At 35.3% G+C, this 10,164-nt stretch overlaps 1 pseudogene across 1 annotated transcript in view; it reads left to right on the top strand.

Annotated features, from left to right (window-relative positions):
• The first annotated feature begins 250 nt into the window (after window positions 1-250).
• Window positions 251-10,164, top strand: part of LOC148940447 (uncharacterized) — a 35,954-nt pseudogene continuing 26,040 nt past the window's right edge. The window contains exons 1-3 of the transcript XR_016143345.1: window positions 251-617; window positions 3,142-3,257; window positions 4,922-5,095. The product of XR_016143345.1 is annotated as an uncharacterized LOC148940447 (transcript). The remainder of the gene's footprint in view (window positions 618-3,141; window positions 3,258-4,921; window positions 5,096-10,164) is intronic.

The following is a 10,164-nucleotide window of genomic DNA, read 5'->3' as shown; positions in this document are numbered from 1 at the left end:
ATGCAAGATAGAAATTAACAAAACTTCAAATATGCATCCGTTTTCTTTAACAGACAGGAGGAATAAACCTCCAAGCTTTGACAAATTCAATCTGACTTTTGGGACCAGGTATTATAAGACTAATTATCCTGGGAATTAATAAAAAAAAAAAATCTCTGGCTTCAAAGCCCAATATATAACTCAAATTACATCTCCCATTAAGAGGGAGATAGGGAGAGAGGCAGAAGTTGTAACTGAATAGTAACAATAATGATAATTAAATTTGAAAAAACCCTTTATTATTAACATATTTGATGCTATTCAGAATAAATTCTAACTATTATTATTCAACTAGTTGGAAAATGAATTGTTTTCTGGGGCAATATTTCTTTCCAGCTAGATGGCAAAATTAAGTTTTGCTGGGGAGAAGTTATTAGTCAGCTAGTTGGCAAAATTAAATTTTGCTGGGGAGAAGTTATTAGTCAACTAGTTGGAAAAGGAAAGTTTTGACACACTTGAATCTCATCTGTGCTGTAAACCAATTTTACAAGGAGGAAATGGAAATGCAACCACTGAGAACAAACAAAATAAATAATGTGTTGCTATAAGAAGTCGACAATGTTCTCAAGTCACCAAACGTAAATATTTAATTCTACCACATTATATAGTTTTATATTGCTAAGAATTACAGCAATAAACTGTAAAATATAATTTTATTCTTGTAAAAATAAAAAAAAAATAAATACAAATAAATACTTTGTCTAAATAAAAAAAAAATAAATACAATATAAGCAACTAATAGGAAGACACATACTTTGAAAAGAGAAAAGTGTTGCAGAAATAGTGAAAGAGAGAGAGAAGGAGAAAGAGTATGCATGGGGGAAGTTATTAGTCAACTAGTTGGAAAAGGAAAGGTTTGCTGGGGCAACATTTACTGTCAACTAGTTGGCAAATTTAAATGTTGCTGGGGAGAAGTTATTAGTCAATTAGTTGGAAAATGAAGGTTTTGCTGAGGAGAAGTTATTAGTCAACTAGTTGGAAAAGGAAAGTTTTGCTGGTGCAACATTTATTAGTCAACTAGTTGGCAAATTTAAGTTTTGCTGCGGATAAGTTATTAGTCAACTAGTTGGGAAATGAAAGTTTTGCTGGGGAGAAGTTATTTGTCAACTAGTTGGCAAATTTAGATTTTTCCTATACAGATGGGTTAAATTTTCCAACTAGATGACTAAAATGTTTTTATTATGAGGAGATTGGATAGTACCATTCTATATAAGCTTATAAACTAATTTTTTCCAATAGTCAAAGGGTGGAGTCCTCCCCAAAAAATAAGTGTTTGTCTGAACTTGTAAAAACATTAGAAAAATGAATATAGGCCTAAACCAGTTTTGAAGCAATTTTTAAGTTTATTTTGTAAACCCCACCTCCCCTGTAAAAATCATTTTTGTAGACACATTTCTAGGACTTAGAAATCAGAATAGGGTTAACATAGGCCTAGTAGCTTGACAATACCTTCCTGGAGTATGTTTTTGGCCTTGGATTAATTACTGAAAGTTTTATTTTCCTAACCTAACCACGTTGAAAAATATCAAAAGGTAGATTGTCTAGAAGTTTACCCTGTAGGCTAAAAATTTACTATAGGCTAAAATTACATAGTCTAACTAAATTTTGATAAAAAGTATTTTACATTAATTTTGCGTGTAATCTTTCTTTCACTGGGAATTGGGAGTATGTGTATCTGTGGCAGCAATGTCAGCAAGATGACATGTAGGCTATTACACTTACAGAAAATGTGATATTTACCTGAAATTTGCATACACCATATCTTTTATTAATTAATCTTGATGTGGAGGTGGATTTTCCCCTTGAAACCTCAGTATCCTATGATTTCACCATAAACTACATGGAAAATCAAGATAAAAGTATTTATCATCCCATAAATAAAAATCTTAGTTTTGTAGGGTTTTTATTTTGGTTTTTGGAGAGGAAGAACTATAGTTATTAATTATAATTAGAGCTGAAAAGAAAATGCACATTAAATAATAGCTAATTAGTACATAAGTGCAGCATCAAAGTTGGCCCCAGACCAAAATCTGGGGGGGGGGGTGACAAGGGTGCCAATAATTGACCAAAACGACAATTTTATTTTGGTAAAGGTCAAAAAAAACAACAAAACAAGGATACCACACAAATTCTTGGGACCCCCCCTCCCCCTGGATCTGCCCCTGAGCAGCATGCAGATCTATGTATTTAAGTGAAATGAATTTTCGATGTAGTTCTGGTATATGCAGATGTATGTCATGTGAAATTAGTGAGGATTCTTGTTTTTGTTAGGTTTCTATAATGGCTTTTCTGTCTTGGTGTTGTCATTATCTAATTCAAAAATGACTGAAGAAAAATATGTATAGGGTACTTGGAAGGACAAAAAAATCCTAAAGTTGTAACCTATCTAGATAACTTTTTTTTACACCAGAAAATGTTAGTAAGCTAATTTTAACAAAAAATTTTTTTGTTTAATCTTATACAACTCAACTATGTGAGTTATTTTGTTCTTATATTCTGTTTTTTTTTTGTTTTTGATGATGAAAAGCAATTTTTTATTCATAAGCCCAAAGACAAAATGCTCAGTGAGCCAGTTCATAAAGTACAAAATGTTTGTATAGTCTTGCCATTTCCTTGGGGGGGGGGTGGCTGACTCCCTCCCCCACCAGCCTATATTTGCAAATTCCAATTGGGACTCTCCAAGATTAGAGACTTAGGCTGATTTTTCTCTAAGGGGCCATAATTTACCAAAATATTCTAAATACAGCCACTAGAATTAAAAACATTGGTCCAATTAGAACAACTGAATAAGTGAGGTGTTTTAAAAAGTGTCATAAGCCATAAGTATTACATAGTATTATGAGACCCATTCAAGATTTCCACTTTACCTTTTAATTTGAAAGCTGTCTACTTTTATAGGAACTGAAGATTTACACTGGATTGTTTGCAGAAAGACCAACAAAAGTCAATTTGCCATACAACTATCTTAGAGGCTTAGGCTGATTTTCCCTATCTTTATTGCATTTGGGCAATTTAAATTTAGAAATGACAACAAATTGGTCTATAGTTCTGATGTGTGTCTGATCTATATTCCTTTTCTTGTATCACTTATCTATTTTCTAGATTTTGTGTTTTTTTGAAGATATATTGCTGAAGTTTGTGAAGGGGAGCTGACTGTATTTTCAACTGATGAAACATGGAAATACATGTCCTCTTTGGTGTCACTACTGTTAAGCAAGGTAATTAGTATTATGGGGATTCCACTAATTTAATGCTTATTTGTGCTAATTTGGTGCTTTTTTGTTGTTCTTATTTTGTACTATTTTTCTTAAAAAAAATTAGAACAATCTTATTGATTGATCAAAGTCAGTTTGATTATCAAATTGTTTGTCAAATAGGACAAACAAACTGTAAAATGTGTCTGTTATTAATTAAAAATTCCAACAATCTTTTTCAAACCAATGTCACACTAATCATGCCTTTTTATATCCTTGATTTAATTTAAATAAGATTAGGCCTATCCTTCTTTCCCTAAAAAATGGATTAGCTTTTAGCAAGGAAAAACCTACTAATAATGTGGATGGGAATAGTAAATTCTTTTATCCCTTATTTTGTCTACCTTCTTAATAGTATTTAAAACAATCAGCTGAGACTCATCATTAATAAACCCCTCTGTTGTTAGATACAATAACCAAAAATATGTAAAAGTAAGGCATTTGACCTAATTTACCATGTATTGCCCTAAATTTTCTAAGTAAGAGAGTCTCCAAGACTTCCCTCTTGCAATATCTTAATCTAGATAACAGGATAAACACCTCTGGGGTACGTGACTTACTTTGACTTAATTCTCATGTTGAATTTGCACTATTATTATTAGTGAATTTGCACAGATCATCTTCTCTCAAGAAAGCTGTGACAAATTGTAAATGGTGGTTACAGATTATTCCTCTCTCCCTAAAAAATTAGTTGATTTTAAAGAAAAAAAACTACCAATAATATGGATGGGGACAGTAAATTTTTTTCTCCCTTATTTCCTCCACCCCATTTGGCCAGCTATCCACGTTATTAAAAAGAAACAGCTGAGACTCATCATTACCCAGTCCTCTGTCCGAAGATTACCAAATATAGGTAACACTAAGGCTGCCATCTAGTTTACAATGCATTGTCAGAAACTTAGTGGATAAGTGGATAGATACCTCTGAACTACATTACTTACTTTGACCTAATAGTTATGCTGAATTTGCGCCAGTGTTGAGAGAGCAGACATTATTGTTCTCCAGTAAACCCAGTCTTGAACTGCTGTGGGTGCATATTCAGGTCTTATTCTTGCCTTGCTTAGGAAATGAGGTAGACTATCAGACCATCAGAGCAAGATTCTTGCTCTACTTTTTTTCATTTTTTTTTTCAAATGAAATTAAAAAAAAGTGCCAGATTTGTCCTCCTGCTTTAGGCCATTTGTTTAATACATTAAACTCTGCTTTACAATTTTCGTAGATTTGGGATCACCTTTTTAATTTTTTAAAAAGGGGACAGGGGTTCTAAACACAAATTTTTTTTTTCTTGCCATGATCTTGAAATAGCTAAACTGAAGCAGCCACCCAAATAGCTTTTTGAGTGTTTGACAAATATTCCTCCTGGATATAGCCCTAAATCTTTCTGATTCTATAAAGGCTAAGCATATGAGGTTTTGGTGCATATTTGTCTTTTCACTTTTGTTTTATTTGTTTTGTTTATCATTGTCATTAGTTAGTTTTTGCTTCACTTATAGCTATTTAACATAAATTTTCGAAACATTTTACTCGTGACTAAATTGAAATTCTGAAATTTTCTTTTTGAACCTTTTTACCCATCATTTATTATTATTCTGAGTTTTCTAAGTAAATTTGCTTTAAAATTTCTTTAGAGCTTAAAGATGCATTACCCAATGATGATACAAATCTCTTTGGAAGTACTGATCCTTTTTTGTTACCTAAAAAAGAAGTTTTCCAAGAGAAGACTTCTTCTACCAAAGCATCTGCAAAGCTGGAACCTGATTGCCACCCTGTGAAATTGGATCCAAATATGGATGCATACATTGGTATGTTTTTTTTTTGTATTTTTTTGTACCTTTGTGTGCTAAGTTAGAATATTGATTTTCAACTTGTTGGGAAAACATGGCAGAAACTGAAACATACCTTTTATGAATAGTATACAAGCTAGAAGACTGTAAAATATAAATCTCTCTATAAACTTTCATCCAACATATTGAAGATTTGAATATTGTTGTCTTACATACAGCTTGAACAATATAAATGGTACCAGCCAGGGCCTTGTTTTAGTTTAATGTAGCTTATGTGTTAGAATTTGCCGGCACATTGGACAATTTTTTCCCAAATATGCCCAAATATAGTCAGCCAATCTTGAACGAATTTGTTTTTCTTATCGTTTCTAAACATTTTACGCGTGACTAAATTAAAGTCCTGAGATTTACTTTTTTTTTTCTTTCTTTCTGAAATTTTTCGTTTAGAAAGGAAACAATTTCTTTTTTAGCCTTTTTACCCATCATTTATCATTGTTCTAAGTTTTCTCAGTAAATTTGCTTTTAAATTTCTTTAGGATTTAAAGATGCATTACCCAATTATGACGAAAATCTCTTTGAAAGTAATAATCCTTTTTTGTTACCTGAAGAAGGAGTTTTGCAAGAGAAGAGTTTCTCAATAGACGCATTTGCCAAGCTTGAATCTGATTGCCACCCTTTGAAATTGGAGCTAAATATGAATGCAGACAGTGGTATGATTTCTTTTTTGAATTTTCTTGTACATTTGTGTGCCGAGATAGAATATGGCATTTTCAACTCCTTGGGAAATTATGGTAGAAATTGAAATATGCCTTTTATGAATAGTATACAAGCTAGAAGACTGGAAAATGTAAATCTCTCTAAATTTTCATCCAACATTTTGAAAATTTGTTACAGTCTATTGTTGTCTTACATACATATTGAACAATATAAATGGTACCAACGCCCTTGTTACCAACAATAATGATGGCATGGGTTTTAAACCTCTGCCACTTGTCTTTTTATTGCCAGTTGAGGCAAGTCTAATAACGATTATTATAATTTTGTTATTATAATAGTTATTGATTTTTTTGAATTTAATACAAAATATAAAATGTGTTTAGTTTGTCGTTTTGAGCAAAACTAATCTTAGTGCGTTAATTACAGGATTAAAAATAATAAGAAGATGCAGAAACAAATCAAACTACAAAATGAGTGCAACAAAACTGAAAATCTGCCCAGAACATAAGCTTATAAACTACTAAAAAAGGAACCAATCAATCATAGGCAGCATAGTAGTACTGCCTAAGTAAAGAACAATGTTGGCATAAAGCATAATTTTTTTCCCATAGCAGGGCACTTTGTATCGAAAGAATTGTTGTAGAAACTTCGAAGGGGCTCATTCGATTGGAAATTGGATTGGCTAGTGCCCTTTTTAATTGTCGAAAGTTATTGGAAGGCAGTTAACACCCCTTCCATGCCCGCCGTTTCTCCAAACACATCCAATTAAAGTTTTGAGATAGCCATTTTGTTCAGGATAGTTGATTTCCAGATAGAAATTATGTTTTCGAGGAGGACACTCCCCCACAGCCCTCAAGGCAAGGGTTGTAAGTTATGCCCTGGGGGCATATAAGGATTCTTTTAGAAAGCTTTGTGGTAGAAACTTCAAAAAGGGCTCACTCGATTGGAAATTAAAACGGGCTAGTGCCCTTTTTAAAAGTCAAAAGTGATTGGAGGGCAAGTAATCCCCCTCTAAACGCCTACCTTTTCACAAAAGGTACCAATCAATCATAGGCAGCGCAGTAGCATTGCCTAAGTAAAGAACAGTGTTGGCACAAAGCATTTTTTTCCATACCAGGGCACTTTGTATCGATGGAGCTGTCGTAGAAACTTCTAAAGGTCTCATTTGATTAGAAATTGGAATGGCTAGTGCCCTTTTTAATGGTCGAAAGTGATTGGAAGGCAGCTAACTCTCCTTCCACGCCTACCATTTCCCCAAACACATCCAATCAAAATTTTGAGATAGCTTTTTTTGTTCGATGTGGTTGATTTCCAGATAGAAATTATGTTTTCGAGGAGGACACTCCCCCACAACCCCGCAGGGCAAAGGTTGTAAGTTATGTCCTGGGGGCACATAAGGTTTTTATAGAAAGCTTTGTCTTAGAAACTTCAAAAAGGATTCATTCGATTGGAAATTAAAAGGGATAGTGCCCTTTTTAAAAGTCAAAAGTGATTGGAGGGCAACTAAACCTCCTCTAAACACCCACCTTTTCCCAAAAGGAACCAATCAATCATAGGCAGTGCAGCAGTACTGCCCAAGTATAGAACAATGTTGGCACACAACATTTTTTTTTCCCATACCAGGGCACTTTGTATCAAAAGAGTTGTTGTAGAAACATTGAAAAGGCTGATTCGATTGGAAATTGGATTGGCTAGGTCCCCTTTTAATAGTTGAAAGTGATTGGAAGGCAGCTAACACCCCTTCTGGAAAGTTCTGGAAATTAGGTCTTTGAGGATGACAACCCCCCCCCCCCTCCTCCCCACAGCCCTCAGGGCAAGGGTTGTAAGTTATGCTCTGGGGGCGTATAAGGTTTTTATAGAAAGCTTTGGCGTAGAAACTTCAAAAAGGACTCATTCGATTGGAAATTCAAAGGACTAGTGCCCTTTTTAATAGTCAAAAGTGATTGGACGACAACGCCCACCTTTTCCCCAAACACATCCAATCAAAATTTAAAGATAGCCCTTTTTTCAACATAGTTGAATTTTCTGAATATTAGGTCTTGGAGGATGACCCCCCCCCCACAGCCCTCAGGGCAAGGGTTATAAGTTATTCCCTGGGCGAATATAAGGTTTTAATTGAAAGCTTTGTTGTAGAAACCTGAAAAAGGGCACATTCGATTGGAAGTTCAAAGGGCTAGTGCCCTTTTTAATAGTCAAAAGGGATTAGAGGGTAACTAACCCCCCTCTCACGCCCACCTTTTCCCTAAACGCATCCAATCAAAAGTTGTAGATCGCCGTTTTGTCCAACGTAGCTGAAAGTTTTGTAAATTAGGTATTTAAGGATGACACCCCCCCCCACACCGCCCTCAGGGCAAGGGTTTTAAGCTATATTATTGGAGCATATAAGGTTTTTATAGAAAGTGTTGACGTAGAAACTTCAAAAAGGGCTTATTCGATTGGAAATTGAAATGGATAATGCCCTTTTTAATAGTAGATAGTAATTGGAGGGCAACTAAACCCCCTCTCACGCCCACCATTTCCCCCAAACACATACAATCAAAATTTTGAGATAGTCAGTTTTTTCAACATAGTTGAAAGTTCTTGAAATTACTTTTTTAAGGATGACAACCCCTCCCCCCCCCTACAGCCTTTCGGGCAAGAGTTGTGAGATATGCCCTGGGGCATATAAGGTTTTTATAGAAAGCGTTGTCGTGGAAACTTCAAAAAGGGCTTATTCGATTGGACATTGAAATGGCTAGTGCCCTTTTTAATAGTCGAAAGTAATTGTAGGGCAACTAAACCCCATCACGCCCAGTATTTCCCCAAACACATACAATCAAAATTTTGTACCAATTTTTTCAACATAGTTGAAAGTTCTGGGAATCAGGTCTTTGAGGATGACAACCTCCCTCATTCTATAATCAAAATTTTTAGATATTTATTTTGTTCAACGTAGTTGAAAGTTCTGGAAATTAGGTCTTTGAGGATGACAACCCTCCCCCCACACCTACAACTGTCAGGGCAAGGATTGTAAGTTGTGCCCTGGGGGCATATAAGGTTGTTATAGAAAGTTTTGTCGTAGAAACTTTAAAAGGGGCTCATTTGATTGAAAATTGAAAGGGCTGGTGCCATTTTTTATAGTCGAAAGTGAATGGAGAGCAACTAACCCTCCTTTCACGCCCACCATTTCCCCAAACACATACAATCGAAATTTTGAGATAACCATTTTTTTCAACGTAATTGAAAGTTCCGGGAATTAGGTCTTTTGAGGATGACAACCCCCCCCCCAACAGCCCATAGAAAGATTTGTCATATAATTTTCAATAGGGGCTTATTCGGTTGGAAATTGAAAGAGCAGGAGCCTTTTTGAATAGTTGAAAGTGATTGAAGAATAACTAATCCCCCTCTCACGGCCACCATTTGCCCAAACGCATCCAATCAAAATTTTTATATATTCATTTTGTTCAACGTAGTTGAAAGTTCTGGAAACTAGGTCTTTGAGGATGATAACCCTCCTCCAACCCCTACAACACTCAGGGCAAGGATTGTAAGTCGCACCCTGGGGACATATAAGGTTTCTATAGAAAGTTTTGTTGTAGAAACTTTAAAAGGGGCTCATTTGATTGGAAATTGAAAGGGCTAGTGCCCTTTTTTACAGTCAAAAGTGAATGGAGAGCAACTAACCCCCTTCTCACGCCCACCATTTCCCTAAACACGTACACTCGAAATTTTGAGATAGCCATTTTTTTTAACGTAATTGAAAATTCCGGAAATTATGTCTTTGAGGATGATACCCCCCCCCACAGCATCAATGTTTTGAGATAGCCAGTTTGTTCAATGTAATTGAAAAATCTGGAAATTATGTATTTGAGGATGACAAACCCCAAAGGGCCCCCTGGGCAAAGGTTCTAAGTTATGCCCTGCGGGCAGGTTTTTATGGATAGCGTTGTCGTAGAAACTTCAAAAGGGGGTCATTCAATTGGAAATTGAGAGCACTAGTGCCCTTTTCAATAGTCGAAAGTGATTTGACTAACCCCCTTTCACGCTCACCATATCCCCAGACACGTCCAATCAAAATTTTCAGATAGCCATTTTGTTCAACGTAGTTGAAAGTTCTGGAAATTAGGTCCTTGAGGATGACACTCTCCCATAGCCCTCAGGGCTAAGGTTGAAAGTTTTGAAAGTTTTGAAATTCTAGTTGAAAGTTTTGGAAATTAGGTTTTTGAGAATGACACCCCCCCCCCCCTACAGCCCTCAGGGAAAGGGTTGTAATTTATGCCCTGTGCGCATATCAGGTTATTATAGAAAGCATTGTCGTTGAAACTTCAAAAAGGTGTAAACTTTCTGGGTTCACTTCTCTGTGAATTGTCTACTTCTCTGTAAAGTGTGAC

Source organism: Artemia sp. Qi Xiang Cuo, chromosome 19 (genome assembly GCF_049724085.1).
Source record: "Artemia sp. Qi Xiang Cuo chromosome 19, ASM4972408v1, whole genome shotgun sequence".
In the NCBI taxonomy this organism is placed as follows: domain Eukaryota; kingdom Metazoa; phylum Arthropoda; class Branchiopoda; order Anostraca; family Artemiidae; genus Artemia; species Artemia sp. Qi Xiang Cuo.
This window is presented reverse-complemented; position numbering and strand designations above follow the sequence as displayed.